The following is a 23,557-nucleotide window of genomic DNA, read 5'->3' as shown; positions in this document are numbered from 1 at the left end:
AATAATTTGACAGACCAGCTAGATCTACTGTCTCTATTAGATTATGACAGACCAGCTAGATCTACTGTCTCTATTAATATATGACAGACCAGCTGGATCTACTGTCTCTATTATAATATGACAGACCAGCAAGATCTACTGTCTCTATTATATTATGACAGACCAGCTAGATCTACTGTCTCTATTATAATATGACAGACCAGCTAGATCTACTGTATCTATTATAATATGACAGACCAGCTAGATCTACTGTCTCTATTAGATTATGACAGACCCGCTGGATCTACTGTCTATTATAATATGACAGACCAGCTAGATCTACTGTATCTGTTTGTTATAATATGACAGACCAGCTTGATCTACTGCCTCTATTATAATATGACAGACCAGCTAGATCTACTGTCTCTATTATAATATGACAGACCAGCTGGAACTACTGTCTCTATTATAACATAACAGACCAGCTAGATCTAATGTATCTATTATAATATGACAGACCAGCTAGATCTACTGTCTCTATTTTAATATGACAGACCAGCTGGATCTACTGGCTCTATTATAATATGACAGACCAGCTAGATCTACTGTATCTATTATAATATGACAGACCAGCTAGATCTACTGTCTCTATTAGATTATGACAGACCAGCTGGATCTACTGTCTCTATTATATTATGACAGACCAGCTAGATCTACTGTATCTGTTATAATATGACAGACCATCTGGATCTACTGTCTCTATTATAATATGACAGACCAGCTAGATCTACTGTCTCTATTATAATATGACAGACCAACTGGAACTACTGTCTCTATTATAATATGACAGACCAGCTGGATCTACTGTCTCTATTATAATATGACATACCATCTAGATCTACTGTCTCTATTAAAATATGACAGACCAGCTGGATCTACTGTCTCTATCATAATATGACAGACCAGCTAGATCTACTGTATCTATTATAATATGACAGACCAGCTAGATCTACTGTCTCTATAATAATTTGACAGACCAGCTAGATCTACTGTCTCTATTATATTATGACAGACCAGCTAGATCTACTGTCTCTATTATAATATGACAGACCAGCTAGATCTACTGTCTCTATTATATTATGACAGACCAGCTAGATCTACTGTCTCTATTATAATATGACAGACCAGCTGGAACTACTGTCTCTATTATAACATGACAGACCAGCTAGATCTACTGTATCTATTATAATATGACAGACCAGCTAGATCTACTGTCTCTATTTTAATATGACAGACCAGCTGTATCTACTGTCTCTATTATAATATGACAGACCAGCTTGATCTACTGTCTCTATTATATTATGACGGACCAGCAAGATCTACTGTCTCTATTATAATATGACAGACCAGCTAGATCTACTGTCTCTATTATAATATGACAGACCAGCTAGATCTACTGTCTATATTATATTATGACAGACCAGCTAGATCTACTGTCTCTATTATAATATGACAAACCAGCTAGATCTACTGTCTCTATTATATTATGACAGACCAGCTAGATCTACTGTCTCTATTATAATATGACAGACCAGCTGGATCTACTGTCTCTATTATAATATGACAGACCAGCTAGATCTACTGTATTTATTATAATATGACAGACCAGCTAGATCTACTGTCTCTATTATATTATGACAGACCAGCTAGATCTACTGTTTCTATGTCTCGATTATATTATGACAGACCTGCTAGATCTACTCTCTCTATTATATTATGACAGACATAAACTACATAATCTACTAGATCTACTGTCTCTATTATAATATGACAGACCAGCTAGATCTACTGTCTCTATAATAAAATGACAGACCAGGTATATCTACTGTATCTATTATAATTTGAAAGACCAGCTAGATCTATTGTCTCTATTATAATATGACAGACCAGCTAGATCTACTGTCTCTATTATAATATGACAAACCAGCTAGATCTACTGTCTCTATTATATTATGACAGACCAGCTAGATCTACTGTCTCTATTATAATATGACAGACCAGCTAGATCTACTGTCTCTATTATATTATGCCAGACCAGCTAGATCTACTGTCTCTATTATATTATGACAGACCAGCTAGATCCACTGTCTCTATTATAATATGACAGACCAGCTGGATCTACTGTCTCTATTATATTATGACAGACCAGCTAGATCTACTGTCTATATTATAATATGACAGACCAGCTGGATCTACTGTCTCTATTATAATATGTCAGACCAGCTAGATCTACTGTCTCTATTATAATATGACAGACCAGCTGGATCTGCTGTCTCTATTATAATATGACAGACCAGCTAGATCTACTGTATCTATCATAATATGACAGACCAGCTAGATCTACTGTCTCTATTATAATATGACAGACCAGCTAGATGTACTGTCTCTATTATATTATGACAGACCAGCTAGATCTAAAGTCTCTATTATATTATGACAGACCAGCAAGATCTACTGTCTCTATTAGATTATGACAGACCAGCTGGATCTACTGTCTATTATAATATGACAGACCAGCTAGATCTACTGTATCTGTTTGTTATAATATGACAGACCAGCTTGATCTACTGCCTCTATTATAATATGACAGACCAGCTAGATCTACTGTCTCTATTATAATATGACAGACCAGCTGGAACTACTGTCTCTATTATAACATAACAGACCAGCTAGATCTACTGTATCTGTTATAATATGACAGACCAGCTAGATCTACTGTCTCTATTTTAATATGACAGACCAGCTGGATCTACTGTCTCTATTATAATATGACAGACCAGCTAGATCTACTGTATCTATTATAATATGACAGACCAGCTAGATCTACTGTCTCTATTAGATTATGACAGACCAGCTGGATCTACTGTCTCTATTATATTATGACAGACCAGCTAGATCTACTGTATCTGTTATAATATGACAGACCATCTGGATCTACTGTCTCTTTTATAATATGACAGACCAGCTAGATCTACTGTCTCTATTATAATATGACAGACCAACTGGAACTACTGTCTCTATTATAATATGACAGACCAGCTGGATCTACTGTCTCTATTATAATATGACATACCATCTAGATCTACTGTCTCTATTATAATATGACAGACCAGCTGGATCTACTGTCTCTATCATAATATGACAGACCAGCTAGATCTACTGTATCTATTATAATATGACAGACCAGCTAGATCTACTGTCTCTATAACAATTTGACAGACCAGCTAGATCTACTGTCTCTATTATATTATGACAGACCAGCTAGATCTACTGTCTCTATTATAATATGACAGACCAGCTAGATCTACTGTCTCTATTATATTATGACAGACCAGCTAGATCTACTGTCTCTATTATAATATGACAGACCAGCTGGATCTACTGTCTCTATTATATTATGACAGACCAGCTAGATCTACTGTCTATATTATAATATGACAGACCAGCTGGATCTACTGCCTCTATTATAATATGACAGACCAGCTAGATCTACTGTCTCTATTATAATATGACAGACCAGCTGGAACTACTGTCTCTATTATAACATGACAGACCAGCTAGATCTACTGTATCTATTATAATATGACAGACCAGCTAGATCTACTGTCTCTATTTTAATATGACAGACCAGCTGTATCTACTGTCTCTATTATAATATGACAGACCAGCTAGATCTACTGTCTCTATTATATTATGACAGACCAGCAAAATCTACTGTCTCTATTATAATATGACAGACCAGCTAGATCTACTGTCTCTATTATAATATGACAGACCAGCTAGATCTACTGTCTCTATTATATTATGACAGACCAGCTAGATCTACTGTCTCTATTATAATATGACAGACCAGCTGGATCTACTGTCTCTATTATAATATGACAGACCAGCTAGATCTACTGTATTTATTATAATATGACAGACCAGCTAGATCTACTGTCTCTATTATATTATGACAGACCAGCTAGATCTACTGTTTCTATGTCTCGATTATATTATGACAGACCTGCTAGATCTACTCTCTCTATTATATTATGACAGACATAAACTACATAATCTACTAGATCTACTGTCTCTATTATAATATGACAGACCAGCTAGATCTACTGTCTCTATAATAAAATGACAGACCAGGTATATCTACTGTATCTATTATAATTTGAAAGACCAGCTAGATCTATTGTCTCTAAAATAATATGACAGACCAGCTAGATCTACTGTCTCTATTATATTATGACAGACCAGCTAGATCTACTGTCTCTATTATATTATGCCAGACCAGCTAGATCTACTGTCTCTATTATATTATGACAGACCAGCTAGATCCACTGTCTCTATTATAATATGACAGACCAGCTGGATCTACTGTCTCTATTATATTATGACAGACCAGCTAGATCTACTGTCTATATTATAATATGACAGACCAGCTGGATCTACTGTCTCTATTATAATATGTCAGACCAGCTAGATCTACTGTCTCTATTATAATATGACAGACCAGCTGGATCTGCTGTCTCTATTATAATATGACAGACCAGCTAGATCTACTGTATCTATCATAATATGACAGACCAGCTAGATCTACTGTCTCTATAATAATTTGACAGACCAGCTAGATCTACTGTCTCTATTAGATTATGACAGACCAGCTAGATCTACTGTCTCTATTATTATACGACAGACCAGCTGGATCTACTGTCTCTATTATAATATGACAGACCAGCTAGATCTACTGTATCTATTATATTATGACAGACCAGCTAGATCTACTGTCTCTATTTTAATATGACAGACCAGCTGGATCTACTGTCTCTATTATAATATAACAGACCAGCTAGATCTACTGTATCTATTATAATATGACATACCAGCTAGATCTACTGTCTCTATTAGATTATGACAGACCAGCTGGATCTACTGTCTCTATTATAATATGACAGACCAGCTAGATCTACTGTATCTGTTATAATATGACAGACCAGCTGGATCTACTGTCTCTATTATAATATGACAGACCAGCTAGATCTACTGTCTCTATTATAATATGACAGACCAGCTGGATCTACTGTCTCTATTATAATATGACAGACCAGCTGGATCTACTGTATCTATTATAATATGACAGACCAGCTAGATCTACTGTCTCAATAATAATTTGACAGACCAGCTAGATCTACTGTATCTATTATAATATGACAGACCAGCTAGATCTACTGTATATATTATAATATGACAGACCAGCTGGATCTACTGTATCTATTATAATATGACAGACCAGCTAGATCTACTGTCTCAATAATAATTTGACAGACCAGCTAGATCTACTGTCTCTATTATATTATGACAGACCAGCTAGATCTACTGTCTCTATTATAATATGACAGACCAGCTGGATCTACTGTCTCTATTATAATATGACATACCAGCTAGATCTACTGTCTCTATTATAATATGACAGACCAGCTGGATCTACTGTCTCTATCATAATATGACAGACCAGCTAGATCTACTGTATCTATTAGAATATGACAGACCAGCTAGATCTACTGTCTCTATAATAATTTGACAGACCAGCTAGATCTACTGTCTCTATTATATTATGACAGACCAGCTAGATCTACTGTCTCTATTATAATATGACAGACCAGCTAGATCTACGGTATCTATTATAATATGACAGACCAGCTAGATCTACTGTATCTATTATAATATGACAGACCAGCTAGATCTACTGTATCTATTATAATATGACAGACCGGCTAGATCTATTGTCTCTATTATAATTTGACAGAACCATCAAGATCTAATGTCTCTATTTCTCTATTATATTATGACAGACCAGATAAAGCTACTGTCTCTATTGTATTATGACAGAGCAGCTAGATCAACTGTCTCTATTAAATTATGACAGACCAGCTAGATCTACTGTCTCTATTATGTTATGACAGATCAGCTATATCTACTGTCTCTATTTTAATATGACAGAACCAGCTTGATATACTGTCTCTATGTCTCTATTATATTATGACAGACTAGCTAGATCTACTGTCTCTATTGTAATATGACAGACCAGCTAGATCTACTGTCTCTATTGTATTATGACATAGCAGCTAGATCTACTGTCTCTATTATATTGTGACAGACCAGCTAGATCTACTGTTTCTATGTCTCTATTATATTATGACAGACCAGCTAGATCTACTCTCTCTATTACATTATGACAGACATAATCTACATAATCTACTAGATCTACTGTCTCTATTATAATATGACAGACCAGCTAGATCTACAGTCTCTATAATAATATGACAGACCAGGTATATCTACTGTATCTATTATAATTTGAAAGACTAGCTAGATCGATTGTCTCTATAATAATATGACAGACCAGCTAGATCTACTGTCTCTATTATATTATGACAGACCAGGTATATCTACTATATCTATTATAATTTGACAGACCAGCTAGATCTACTGTGTCTATTATATTATGACAGACAAGCTAGATCTACTGTCTCTATTATAATATGACAAACCAGCTAGATCTACTGTCTCTATTATATTATGACAGACCAGCTAGATCTACTGTCTCTATTATAATATGACAGACCAGCTGGATCTACTGTCTCTATTATAATATGACAGACCAGCTAGATCTACTGTATTTATTATCATATGACAGACCAGATAGATCTACTGTTTCTATTATAATATGACAGACCTGCTGGATCTACTGTCTCTATTATAATATGACAGACCAGCTAGAACTACTGTCTCTATTATATTATGACAGACCAGCTAGATCTACTGTTTCTATGTCTCGATTATATTATGACAGACTAGCTAGATTTACTCTCTCTATTATATTATGACAGACATAAACTACATAATCTACTAGATCTACTGTCTCTATTATAATATGACAGACCAGCTAGATCGACTGTCTCTATAATAAAATGACAGACCAGGTATATCTACTGTATCTATTATAATTTGAAAGACCAGCTAGATCTATTGTCTCTAAAATAATATGACAGACCAGCTAGATCTACTGTCTCTATTATATTATGACAGACAAGCTAGATATACTGTCTCTATTATATTATGCCATACCAGCTAGATCTACTGTCTCTATTATATTATGACAGACCAGCTAGATCTACTGTCTCTATTATAATATGACAGACCAGCTGGATCTACTGTCTCTATTATAATATGACAGACCAGCTAGATCTACTGTATTTATTATCATATGACAGACCAGCTAGATCTACTGTTTCTATTATAATATGACAGACCAGCTGGATCTACTGTCTCTATTATAATATGACAGACCAGCTAGATCTACTGTCTATATTATAATATGACAGACCAGCTGGATCTACTGTCTCTATTATAATATGTCAGACCAGCTAGATCTACTGTCTCTATTACAATATGACAGACCAGCTGGATCTGCTGTCTCTATTATAATATGACAGACCAGCTAGATCTACTGTATCTATCATAATATGACAGACCAGCTAGATCTACTGTCTCTATAATAATTTGATAGACCAGCTAGATCTACTGTCTCTATTAGATTATGACAGACCAGCTAGATCTACTGTATCTGTTATAATATGACAGACCAGCTGGATCTACTGTCTCTATTATAATATGACAGACCAGCTAGATCTACTGTCTCTATTATAATATGACAGACCAGCTAGATCTACTGTATCTGTTATAATATGACAGACCAGCTGGATCTACTGTCTCTATTATAATATGACAGACCAGCTAGATCTACTGTCTCTATTTTAATATGACAGACCAGCTGGATCTACTGTCTCTATTATAATATGACAGACCAGCTAGATCTACTGTATCTGTTATAATATGACAGACCAGCTGGATCTACTGTCTCTATTATAATATGACAGACCAGCTAGATCTACTGTATCTATTATAATATGACAGACCAGCTAGATCTACTGTCTCTATTTTAATATGACAGACCAGCTGGATCTACTGTCTCTATTATAATATGACAGACCAGCTAGATCTACTGTATCTATTATAATATGACAGACCAGCTAGATCTACGGTCTCTATTAGATTATGACAGACCAGCTGGATCTACTGTCTCTATTATAATATGACAGACCAGCTAGATCTACTGTATCTGTTATAATATGACAGACCAGCTGGATCTACTGTCTCTATTATAATATGACAGACCAGCTAGATCTAATGTCTCTATTATAATATGACAGACCAGCTGGAACTACTGTCTCTATTATAATATGGTAGACCAGCTGGATCTACTGTATCTATTATAATATGACAGACCAGCTAGATCTACTGTCTCTATAATAATTTGACAGACCAGCTAGATCTACTGTCTCTATTATATTATGACAGACCAGCTAGATCTACTGTCTCTATTATAATATGACAGACCAGCTGGATCTACTGACTCTATCATAATATGACAGACCAGCTAGATCTACTGTATCTATTAGAATATGACAGACCAGATAGATCTACTGTCTCTATAATAATTTGACAGACCAGCTATATCTACTGTCTCTATTATATTATGACAGACCAGCTAGATCTACTGTCTCTATTATAATATGACAGACCAGCTAGATCTACTGTATCTATTATAATATGACAGACCAGCTAGATCTACTGTATCTATTATAATATGACAGACCAGCTAGATCTACTGTTTCTATTATAATATGACAGACCGGCTAGATCTATTGTCTCTATTATAATTTGACAGAACCATCAAGATCTAATGTCTCTATGTCTCTATTATATTATGACAGACCAGATAGAGCTACTGTCTCTATTGTATTATGACAGAGCAGCTAGATCTACCGTCTCTATTAAATTATGGCAGATCAGCTATATCTACTGTCTCTATTTTAATATGACAGAACCAGCTTGATATACTGTCTCTATGTCTCTATTATATTATGACAGACTAGCTAGATCTACTGTCTCTATTATATTGTGACAGACCAGCTAGATCTACTGTTTCTATGTCTCTATTATATTATGACAGACCAGCGAGATCTAATGTCTCTATGTCTCTATTATATTATGACAGACCAGATAGAGCTACTGTCTCTATTGTATTATGACAGAGCAGCTAGACCTACTGTCTCTATTAAATTATGACAGACCAGCTAGATCTACTGTCTCTATTATATTATGACATATCAGCTATATCTACAGTCTCTATTTTAATATGACAGAACCAGCTTGATATACTGTCTCTATGTCTCTATTATATTATGACAGACTAGCTAGATCTACTGTCTCTATTGTAATATGACAGACCAGCTAGATCTACTGTCTCTATTGTATTATGACATAGCAGCTAGATCTACTGTCTCTATTATATTGTGACAGACCAGCTAGATCTACTGTTTCTATGTCTCTATTATATTATGACAGACCAGCTAGATCTAATGTTTCTATGTCTCTATTATATTATGACAGACCAGATAGAGCTAATGTCTCTATTATAATATGACAGACCAGCTGGATCTACTGTCTCTATTATAATATGACAGACCAGCTAGATCTACTGTATTTATTGTCATATGACAGACCAGCTAGATCTACTGTTTCTAATATAATATGACAGACCAGCTGGATCTACTGTCTCTATTATAATATGACAGACCAGCTAGATCTACTGTATCTATCATAATATGACAGACCAGCTAGATCTACTGTCTCTATAATAATTTGACAGACCAGCTAGATCTACTGTCTCTATTTTAATATGACAGACCAGCTGGATCTACTGTCTCTATTATAATATGACAGACCAGCTAGATCTACTGTATCTATTATAATATGACAGACCAGCTAGATCTACTGTCTCTATTAGATTATGACAGACCAGCTGGATCTACTGTCTCTATTATAATATGACAGACCAGCTAGATCTACTGTATCTGTTATAATATGACAGAACAGCTGGATCTACTGTCTCTATTATAATATGACAGACCAGCTAGATCTAATGTCTCTATTATAATATGACAGACCAGCTGGAACTACTGTCTCTATTATAATATGGTAGACCAGCTGGATCTACTGTATCTATTATAATATGACAGACCAGCTAGATCTACTGTCTGTATAATAATTTGACAGACCAGCTAGATCTACTTTCTCTATTATATTATGACAGACCAGCTAGATCTACTGTCTTTATTATAATATGACAGACCAGCTAGATCTACTGTATCTATTATAATATGACAGACCAGCTAGATCTACTGTATCTATTATAATATGACAGACCAGCTAGATCTACTGTATCTATTATAATATGACAGACCGGCTAGATCTATTGTCTCTATTATAATTTGACAGAACCATCAAGATCTAATGTCTCTATGTCTCTATTATATTATGACAGACCAGATAGAGCTACTGTCTCTATTGTATTATGACAGAGCAGCTAGATCTACTGTCTCTATTAAATTATGAAAGACCAGCTAGATCTACTGTCTCTATTATGTTATGACAGATCAGCTATATCTACTGTCTCTATTTTAATATGACAGAACCAGCTTGATATACTGTCTCTATGTCTCTATTATATTATGACAGACTAGCTAGATCTACTGTCTCTATTGTAATATGACAGACCAGCTAGATCTACTGTCTCTATTGTATTATGACATAGCAGCTAGATCTACTGTCTCTATTATATTGTGACAGACCAGCTAGATCTACTGTTTCTATGTCTCTATTATATTATGACAGACCAGCTAGATCTACTCTCTCTATTATATTATGACAGACATAATCTACATAATCTACTAGATCTACTGTCTCTATTATAATATGACAGACCAGCTAGATCTACAGTCTCTATAATAATATGACAGACCAGGTATATCTACTGTATCTATTATAATTTGAAAGACTAGCTAGATCTATTGTCTCTATAATAATATGACAGACCAGCTAGATCTACTGTCTCTATTATATTATGACAGACCAGGTAGATCACTGTCTCTATTATATTATGACAGACCAGCAAGATCTACTGTATCTATTAGAATATGACAGACCAGCTAGATCTACTGTCTCTATAATAATTTGACAGACCAGCTAGATCTACTGTCTCTATTATATTATGACAGACCAGCTAGATCTACTGTCTTTATTATAATATGACAGACCAGCTAGATCTACTGCATCTATTATAATATGACAGACCAGCTAGATCTACTGTATCTATTATAATATGACAGACCAGCTAGATCTACTGTATCTATTATAATATGACAGACCGGCTAGATCTATTGTCTCTATTATAATTTGACAGAACCATCAAGATCTAATGTCTCTATGTCTCTATTATATTATGACAGACCAGATAGAGCTACTGTCTCTATTGTATTATGACAGAGCAGCTAGATCTACTGTCTCTATTAAATTATGACAGACCAGCTAGATCTACTGTCTCTATTATGTTATGACAGATCAGCTATATCTACTGTCTCTATTTTAATATGACAGAACCAGCTTGATATACTGTCTCTATGTCTCTATTATATTATGACAGACTAGCTAGATCTACTGTCTCTATTGTAATATGACAGACCAGCTAGATCTACTGTCTCTATTGTATTATGACATAGCAGCTAGATCTACTGTCTCTATTATATTGTGACAGACCAGCTAGATCTACTGTTTCTATGTCTCTATTATATTATGACAGACCAGCTAGATCTACTCTCTCTATTATATTATGACAGACATAATCTACATAATCTACTAGATCTACTGTCTCTATTATAATATGACAGACCAGCTAGATCTACAGTCTCTATAATAATATGACAGACCAGGTATATCTACTGTATCTATTATAATTTGAAAGACTAGCTAGATCTATTGTCTCTATAATAATATGACAGACCAGCTAGATCTACTGTCTCTATTATATTATGACAGACCAGGTAGATCACTGTCTCTATTATATTATGACAGACCAGCAAGATCTACTGTATCTATTAGAATATGACAGACCAGCTAGATCTACTGTCTCTATAATAATTTGACAGACCAGCTAGATCTACTGTCTCTATTATATTATGACAGACCAGCTAGATCTGCTGTCTTTATTATAATATGACAGACCAGCTAGATCTACTGCATCTATTATAATATGACAGACCAGCTAGATCTACTGTATCTATTATAATATGACAGACCAGCTAGATCTACTGTATCTATTATAATATGACAGACCGGCTAGATCTATTGTCTCTATTATAATTTGACAGAACCATCAAGATCTAATGTCTCTATGTCTCTATTATATTATGACAGACCAGATAGAGCTACTGTCTCTATTGTATTATGACAGAGCAGCTAGATCTACTGTCTCTATTAAATTATGACAGACCAGCTAGATCTACTGTCTCTATTATGTTATGACAGATCAGCTATATCTACTGTCTCTATTTTAATATGACAGAACCAGCTTGATATACTGTCTCTATGTCTCTATTATATTATGACAGACTAGCTAGATCTACTGTCTCTATTGTAATATGACAGACCAGCTAGATCTACTGTCTCTATTGTATTATGACATAGCAGCTAGATCTACTGTCTCTATTATATTGTGACAGACCAGCTAGATCTACTGTTTCTATGTCTCTATTATATTATGACAGACCAGCTAGATCTACTCTCTCTATTATATTATGACAGACATAATCTAAATAATCTACTAGATCTACTGTCTCTATTATAATATGACAGACCAGCTAGATCTACAGTCTCTATAATAATATGACAGACCAGGTATATCTACTGTATCTATTATAATTTGAAAGACTAGCTAGATCTATTGTCTCTATAATAATATGACAGACCAGCTAGATCTACTGTCTCTATTATATTATGACAGACCAGGTAGATCACTGTCTCTATTATAATATGACAGACCAGCTAGATCTACTGTCTCTATTATATTATGGCAGACCAGGTATATCTACTATATCTATTATAATTTGACAGACCAGCTAGATCTACTGTGTCTATTATATTATGACAGACAAGCTAGATCTACTGTCTCTATTATAATATGACAAACCAGCTAGATCTACTGTCTCTATTATATTATGACAGACCAGCTAGATCTACTGTCTCTATTATAATATGACAGACCAGCTGGATCTACTGTCTCTATTATAATATGACAGACCAGCTAGATCTACTGTATTTATTATCATATGACAGACCAGATAGATCTACTGTTTCTATTATAATATGACAGACCAGCTGGATCTACTGTCTCTATTATAATATGACAGACCAGCTAGATCTAATGTCTCTATTAAAATATGACAGACCAGCTGGAACTACTGTCTCTATTATAATATGGTAGACCAGCTGGATCTACTGTATCTATTATAATATGACAGACAAGCTAGATCTACTGTCTCTATAATAATTTGACAGACCAGCTATATCTACTGTCTCTATTATATTATGACAGACCAGCTAGATCTACTGTCTCTATTATAATATGACAGACCAGCTGGATCTACTGTCTCTATTATAATATGACATACCAGCTAGATCTACTGTCTCTATTATAATATGACAGACCAGCTGGATCTACTGTCTCTATCATAATATGACAGACCAGCTAGATCTACTGTATCTATTAGAATATGACAGACCAGCTAGATCTACTGTCTCTATAATAATTTGACAGACCAGCTAGATCTACTGTCTCTATTATATTATGACAGACCAGCTAGATCTACTGTCTTTATTATAATATGACAGACCAGCTAGATCTACTGTATCTATTATAATATGACAGACCAGCTAGATCTACTGTATCTATTATAATATGACAGACCAGCTAGATCTACTGTATCTATTATAATATGACAGACCGGCTAGATCTATTGTCTCTATTATAATTTGACAGAACCATCAAGATCTAATGTCTCTATGTCTCTATTATATTATGACAGACCAGATAGAGCTACTGTCTCTATTGTATTATGACAGAGCAGCTAGATCTACTGTCTCTATTAAATTATGACAGACCAGCTAGATCTACTGTCTCTATTATGTTATGACAGATCAGCTATATCTACTGTCTCTATTTTAATATGACAGAACCAGCTTGATATACTGTCTCTATGTCTCTATTATATTATGACAGACTAGCTAGATCTACTGTCTCTATTGTAATATGACAGACCAGCTAGATCTACTGTCTCTATTGTATTATGACATAGCAGCTAGATCTACTGTCTCTATTATATTGTGACAGACCAGCTAGATCTACTGTTTCTATGTCTCTATTATATTATGACAGACCAGCTAGATCTACTCTCTCTATTATATTATGACAGACATAATCTACATAATCTACTAGATCTACTGTCTCTATTATAATATGACAGACCAGCTAGATCTACAGTCTCTATAATAATATGACAGACCAGGTATATCTACTGTATCTATTATAATTTGAAAGACTAGCTAGATCTATTGTCTCTATAATAATATGACAGACCAGCTAGATCTACTGTCTCTATTATATTATGACAGACCAGGTAGATCACTGTCTCTATTATATTATGACAGACCAGCAAGATCTACTGTATCTATTAGAATATGACAGACCAGCTAGATCTACTGTCTCTATAATAATTTGACAGACCAGCTAGATCTACTGTCTCTATTATATTATGACAGACAAGCTAGATCTACTGTCTTTATTATAATATGACAGACCAGCTAGATCTACTGTATCTATTATAATATGACAGACCAGCTAGATCTACTGTATCTATTATAATATGACAGACCAGCTAGATCTACTGTATCTATTATAATATGACAGACCGGCTAGATCTATTGTCTCTATTATAATTTGACAGAACCATCAAGATCTAATGTCTCTATGTCTCTATTATATTATGACAGACCAGATAGAGCTACTGTCTCTATTGTATTATGACAGAGCAGCTAGATCTACTGTCTCTATTAAATTATGACAGACCAGCTAGATCTACTGTCTCTATTATGTTATGACAGATCAGCTATATCTACTGTCTCTATTTTAATATGACAGAACCAGCTTGATATACTGTCTCTATGTCTCTATTATATTATGACAGACTAGCTAGATCTACTGTCTCTATTGTAATATGACAGACCAGCTAGATCTACTGTCTCTATTGTATTATGACATAGCAGCTAGATCTACTGTCTCTATTATATTGTGACAGACCAGCTAGATCTACTGTTTCTATGTCTCTATTATATTATGACAGACCAGCTAGATCTACTCTCTCTATTATATTATGACAGACATAATCTACATAATCTACTAGATCTACTGTCTCTATTATAATATGACAGACCAGCTAGATCTACAGTCTCTATAATAATATGACAGACCAGGTATATCTACTGTATCTATTATAATTTGAAAGACTAGCTAGATCTATTGTCTCTATAATAATATGACAGACCAGCTAGATCTACTGTCTCTATTATATTATGACAGACCAGGTAGATCACTGTCTCTATTATAATATGACAGACCAGCTAGATCTACTGTCTCTATTATATTATGGCAGACCAGGTATATCTACTATATCTATTATAATTTGACAGACCAGCTAGATCTACTGTGTCTATTATATTATGACAGACAAGCTAGATCTACTGTCTCTATTATAATATGACAAACCAGCTAGATCTACTGTCTCTATTATATTATGACAGACCAGCTAGATCTACTGTCTCTATTATAATATGACAGACCAGCTGGATCTACTGTCTCTATTATAATATGACAGACCAAATCAAATCAAATCAAATTTTATTTGTCACATACACATGGTTAGCAGATGTTAATGCGAGTGTAGCGAAATGCTTGTGCTTCTAGTTCCGACAATGCAGTAATAACAAGTAATCTAACTAACAATTCCAAACTACTGTCTTGTACACAGTGTAAGGGGATAAAGAATATGTACATAAGGATATATGAATGAGTGATGGTACAGAGCAGCATAGGCAAGATACAGTAGATGGTATCGGGTACAGTATGTACAAATGAGATGAGTATGCTTGGAGTGTGGAGTCAGCTTGGTCGGACCAGCGTTGGACAGACCTCAGCGTGGGAGCCTCTTGTTTTAGTTTCTGTCTGTAGGCAGGGATCAACAAAATGGAGTCGTGGTCAGCTTTTCCGAAAGGGGGGCGGGGCAGGGCCTTATATGCGTCGCGGAAGTTAGAGTAACAATGGTCCAAGGTCTTTCCTCCCCTGGTTGCGCAATCGATATGCTGATAAAATTTGGGGAGTCTTGTTTTCAGATTAGCCTTGTTAAAATCCCCAGCTACAATGAATGCAGCCTCCGGATAAATTGTTTCCAGTTTGCAGAGAGTTAAATAAAGTTCGTTCAGAGCCATCGATGTGTCTGCTTGGGGGGGGATATATACGGCTGTGATTATGATCGAAGAGAATTCTCTTGGTAGATAATGCGGTCTACATTTGATTGTGAGGAATTCTAAATCAGGTGAACAGAAGGATTTGAGTTCCTGTATGTTTCTTTCATCGCACCATGTCACGTTAGTCATAAGGCATACGCCCCCGCCCCTCTTTTTACCAGAAAGATGTTTTTTCCTGTCTGCGCGATGCGTGGAGAAACCTGTTGGCTGCACCGCTTCGGATTGCGTCTCTCCAGTAAGCCACGTTTCCGTGAAGCAAAGAACGTTACAGTCTCTGATGTCCCTCTGGAATGCTACCCTTGCTCGGATTTCATCAACCTTGTTGTCAAGAGACTGGACATTGGCAAGAAGAATGCTAGGGAGTGGTGTGCGCTGTGCCCGTCTCCGGAGTCTGACCAGTAGACCGCCTCGTTTCCCTCTCTTTCGGAGTCGTTTTACTGTATCTACTGTATTTATTATCATATGACAGACCAGATAGATCTACTGTTTCTATTATAATATGACAGACCAGCTGGATCTACTGTCTCTATTATAATATGACAGACCAGCTAGATCTAATGTCTCTATTATAATATGACAGACCAGCTGGAACTACTGTCTCTATTATAATATGGTAGACCAGCTGGATCTACTGTATCTATTATAATATGACAGACAAGCTAGATCTACTGTCTATATAATAATTTGACAGACCAGCTATATCTACTGTCTCTATTATATTATGACAGACCAGCTAGATCTACTGTCTCTATTATAATATGACAGACCAGCTGGATCTACTGTCTCTATTATAATATGACATACCAGCTAGATCTACTGTCTCTATTATAATATGACAGACCAGCTGGATCTACTGTCTCTATCATAATATGACAGACCAGCTAGATCTACTGTATCTATTAGAATATGACAGACCAGCTAGATCTACTGTCTCTATAATAATTTGACAGACCAGCTAGATCTACTGTCTCTATTATATTATGACAGACCAGCTAGATCTACTGTCTTTATTATAATATGACAGACCAGCTAGATCTACTGTATCTATTATAATATGACAGACCAGCTAGATCTACTGTATCTATTATAATATGACAGACCAGCTAGATCTACTGTATCTATTATAATATGACAGACCGGCTAGATCTATTGTCTCTATTATAATTTGACAGAACCATCAAGATCTAATGTCTCTATGTCTCTATTATATTATGACAGACCAGATAGAGCTACTGTCTCTATTGTATTATGACAGAGCAGCTAGATCTACTGTCTCTATTAAATTATGACAGACCAGCTAGATCTACTGTCTCTATTATGTTATGACAGATCAGCTATATCTACTGTCTCTATTTTAATATGACAGAACCAGCTTGATATACTGTCTCTATGTCTCTATTATATTATGACAGACTAGCTAGATCTACTGTCTCTATTGTAATATGACAGACCAGCTAGATCTACTGTCTCTATTGTATTATGACATAGCAGCTAGATCTACTGTCTCTATTATATTGTGACAGACCAGCTAGATCTACTGTTTCTATGTCTCTATTATATTATGACAGACCAGCTAGATCTACTCTCTCTATTATATTATGACAGACATAATCTACATAATCTACTAGATCTACTGTCTCTATTATAATATGACAGACCAGCTAGATCTACAGTCTCTATAATAATATGACAGACCAGGTATATCTACTGTATCTATTGTAATTTGAAAGACTAGCTAGATCTATTGTCTCTATAATAATATGACAGACCAGCTAGATCTACTGTCTCTATTATATTATGACAGACCAGGTAGATCACTGTCTCTATTATATTATGACAGACCAGCAAGATCTACTGTATCTATTAGAATATGACAGACCAGCTAGATCTACTGTCTCTATAATAATTTGACAGACCAGCTAGATCTACTGTCTCTATTATATTATGACAGACCAGCTAGATCTACTGTCTTTATTATAATATGACATACCAGCTAGATCTACTGTATCTATTATAATATGACAGACCAGCTAGATCTACTGTATCTATTATAATATGACAGACCAGCTAGATCTACTGTATCTATTATAATATGACAGACCGGCTAGATCTATTGTCTCTATTATAATTTGACAGAACCATCAAGATCTAATGTCTCTATGTCTCTATTATATTATGACAGACCAGATAGAGCTACTGTCTCTATTGTATTATGACAGAGCAGCTAGATCTACTGTCTCTATTAAATTATGACAGACCAGCTAGATCTACTGTCTCTATTATGTTATGACAGATCAGCTATATCTACTGTCTCTATTTTAATATGACAGAACCAGCTTGATATACTGTCTCTATGTCTCTATTATATTATGACAGACTAGCTAGATCTACTGTCTCTATTGTAATATGACAGACCAGCTAGATCTACTGTCTCTATTGTATTATGACATAGCAGCTAGATCTACTGTCTCTATTATATTGTGACAGACCAGCTAGATCTACTGTTTCTATGTCTCTATTATATTATGACAGACCAGCTAGATCTACTCTCTCTATTATATTATGACAGACATAATCTAAATAATCTACTAGATCTACTGTCTCTATTATAATATGACAGACCAGCTAGATCTACAGTCTCTATAATAATATGACAGACCAGGTATATCTACTGTATCTATTATAATTTGAAAGACTAGCTAGATCTATTGTCTCTATAATAATATGACAGACCAGCTAGATCTACTGTCTCTATTATATTATGACAGACCAGGTAGATCACTGTCTCTATTATAATATGACAGACCAGCTAGATCTACTGTCTCTATTATATTATGGCAGACCAGGTATATCTACTATATCTATTATAATTTGACAGACCAGCTAGATCTACTGTGTCTATTATATTATGACAGACAAGCTAGATCTACTGTCTCTATTATAATATGACAAACCAGCTAGATCTACTGTCTCTATTATATTATGACAGACCAGCTAGATCTACTGTCTCTATTATAATATGACAGACCAGCTGGATCTACTGTCTCTATTATAATATGACAGACCAGCTAGATCTACTGTATTTATTATCATATGACAGACCAGATAGATCTACTGTTTCTATTATAATATGACAGACCAGCTGGATCTACTGTCTCTATTATAATATGACAGACCAGCTAGATCTAATGTCTCTATTATAATATGACAGACCAGCTGGAACTACTGTCTCTATTATAATATGGTAGACCAGCTGGATCTACTGTATCTATTATAATATGACAGACAAGCTAGATCTACTGTCTCTATAATAATTTGACAGACCAGCTATATCTACTGTCTCTATTATATTATGACAGACCAGCTAGATCTACTGTCTCTATTATAATATGACAGACCAGCTGGATCTACTGTCTCTATTATAATATGACATACCAGCTAGATCTACTGTCTCTATTATAATATGACAGACCAGCTGGATCTACTGTCTCTATCATAATATGACAGACCAGCTAGATCTACTGTATCTATTAGAATATGACAGACCAGCTAGATCTACTGTCTCTATAATAATTTGACAGACCAGCTAGATCTACTGTCTCTATTATATTATGACAGACCAGCTAGATCTACTGTCTTTATTATAATATGACAGACCAGCTAGATCTACTGTATATATTATAATATGACAGACCAGCTAGATCTACTGTATCTATTATAATATGACAGACCAGCTAGATCTACTGTATCTATTATAATATGACAGACCGGCTAGATCTATTGTCTCTATTATAATTTGACAGAACCATCAAGATCTAATGTCTCTATGTCTCTATTATATTATGACAGACCAGATAGAGCTACTGTCTCTATTGTATTATGACAGAGCAGCTAGATCTACTGTCTCTATTAAATTATGACAGACCAGCTAGATCTACTGTCTCTATTATGTTATGACAGATCAGCTATATCTACTGTCTCTATTTTAATATGACAGAACCAGCTTGATATACTGTCTCTATGTCTCTATTATATTATGACAGACTAGCTAGATCTACTGTCTCTATTGTAATATGACAGACCAGCTAGATCTACTGTCTCTATTGTATTATGACATAGCAGCTAGATCTACTGTCTCTATTATATTGTGACAGACCAGCTAGATCTACTGTTTCTATGTCTCTATTATATTATGACAGACCAGCTAGATCTACTCTCTCTATTATATTATGACAGACATAATCTACATAATCTACTAGATCTACTGTCTCTATTATAATATGACAGACCAGCTAGATCTACAGTCTCTATAATAATATGACAGACCAGGTATATCTACTGTATCTATTATAATTTGAAAGACTAGCTAGATCTATTGTCTCTATAATAATATGACAGACCAGCTAGATCTACTGTCTCTATTATATTATGACAGACCAGGTAGATCACTGTCTCTATTATATTATGACAGACCAGCAAGATCTACTGTATCTATTAGAATATGACAGACCAGCTAGATCTACTGTCTCTATAATAATTTGACAGACCAGCTAGATCTACTGTCTCTATTATATTATGACAGACCAGCTAGATCTACTGTCTTTATTATAATATGACAGACCAGCTAGATCTACTGTATCTATTATAATATGACAGACCAGCTAGATCTACTGTATCTATTATAATATGACAGACCAGCTAGATCTACTGTATCTATTATAATATGACAGACCGGCTAGATCTATTGTCTCTATTATAATTTGACAGAACCATCAAGATCTAATGTCTCTATGTCTCTATTATATTATGACAGACCAGATAGAGCTACTGTCTCTATTGTATTATGACAGAGCAGCTAGATCTACTGTCTCTATTAAATTATGACAGACCAGCTAGATCTACTGTCTCTATTATGTTATGACAGATCAGCTATATCTACTGTCTCTATTTTAATATGACAGAACCAGCTTGATATACTGTCTCTATGTCTCTATTATATTATGACAGACTAGCTAGATCTACTGTCTCTATTGTAATATGACAGACCAGCTAGATCTACTGTCTCTATTGTATTATGACATAGCAGCTAGATCTACTGTCTCTATTATATTGTGACAGACCAGCTAGATCTACTGTTTCTATGTCTCTATTATATTATGACAGACCAGCTAGATCTACTCTCTCTATTATATTATGACAGACATAATCTACATAATCTACTAGATCTACTCTCTATTATAATATGACAGACCAGCTAGATCTACAGTCTCTATAATAATATGACAGACCAGGTATATCTACTGTATCTGTTATAATTTGAAAGACTAGCTAGATCTATTGTCTCTATAATAATATGACAGACCAGCTAGATCTACTGTATCTATTATATTATGACAGACCAGGTAGATCACTGTCTCTATTATAATATGACAGACCAGCTAGATCTACTGTCTCTATTATATTATGGCAGACCAGGTATATCTACTATATCTATTATATTATGACAGACCAGCTAGATCTACTGTCTCTATTATAATATGACAGACCAGCTGGATCTACTGTCTCTATTATAATATGACAGACCAGCTAGATCTACTGTATTTATTATCATATGACAGACCAGATAGATCTACTGTTTCTATTATAATATGACAGACCAGCTGGATCTACTGTCTCTATTATAATATGACAGACCAGCTAGATCTACTGTCTCTATTATATTATGACAGACCAGCTAGATCTACTGTTTCTATGTCTCGATTATATTATGACAGACTAGCTAGATTTACTCTCTCTATTATATTATGACAGACATAAACTACATAATCTACTAGATCTACTGTCTCTATTATAATATGACAGACCAGCTAGATCGACTGTCTCTATAATAAAATGACAGACCAGGTATATCTACTGTATCTATTATAATTTGAAAGACCAGCTAGATCTATTGTCTCTAAAATAATATGACAGACCAGCTAGATCTACTGTCTCTATTATATTATGACAGACAAGCTAGATATACTGTCTCTATTATATTATGCCATACCAGCTAGATCTACTGTCTCTATTATATTATGACAGACCAGCTAGATCTACTGTCTCTATTATAATATGACAGACCAGCTGGATCTACTGTCTCTATTATAATATGACAGACCAGCTAGATCTACTGTATTTATTATCATATGACAGACCAGCTAGATCTACTGTTTCTATTATAATATGACAGACCAGCTGGATCTACTGTCTCTATTATAATATGACAGACCAGCTAGATCTACTGTCTATATTATAATATGACAGACCAGCTGGATCTACTGTCTCTATTATAATATGTCAGACCAGCTAGATCTACTGTCTCTATTACAATATGACAGACCAGCTGGATCTGCTGTCTCTATTATAATATGACAGACCAGCTAGATCTACTGTATCTATCATAATATGACAGACCAGCTAGATCTACTGTCTCTATAATAATTTGACAGACCAGCTAGATCTACTGTCTCTATTAGATTATGACAGACCAGCTAGATCTACTGTCTCTATTATTATATGACAGACCAGCTGGATCTACAGTCTCTATTATAATATGACAGACCAGCTAGATCTACTGTATCTGTTATAATATGACAGACCAGCTGGATCTACTGTCTCTATTATAATATGACAGACCAGCTAGATCTACTGTATCTATTATAATATGACAGACCAGCTAGATCTACTGTCTCTATTTTAATATGACAGACCAGCTGGATCTACTGTCTCTATTATAATATGACAGACCAGCTAGATCTACTGTATCTATTATAATATGACAGACCAGCTAGATCTACTGTCTCTATTAGATTATGACAGACCAGCTGGATCTACTGTCTCTATTATAATATGACAGACCAGCTAGATCTACTGTATCTGTTATAATATGACAGACCAGCTGGATCTACTGTCTCTATTATAATATGACAGACCAGCTAGATCTAATGTC

Source organism: Oncorhynchus clarkii, chromosome 5 (assembly GCF_045791955.1).
Source record: "Oncorhynchus clarkii lewisi isolate Uvic-CL-2024 chromosome 5, UVic_Ocla_1.0, whole genome shotgun sequence".
Classification (NCBI taxonomy): Eukaryota; Metazoa; Chordata; class Actinopteri; order Salmoniformes; family Salmonidae; genus Oncorhynchus; species Oncorhynchus clarkii.
Note: the sequence above shows the minus strand (reverse complement) of the source record.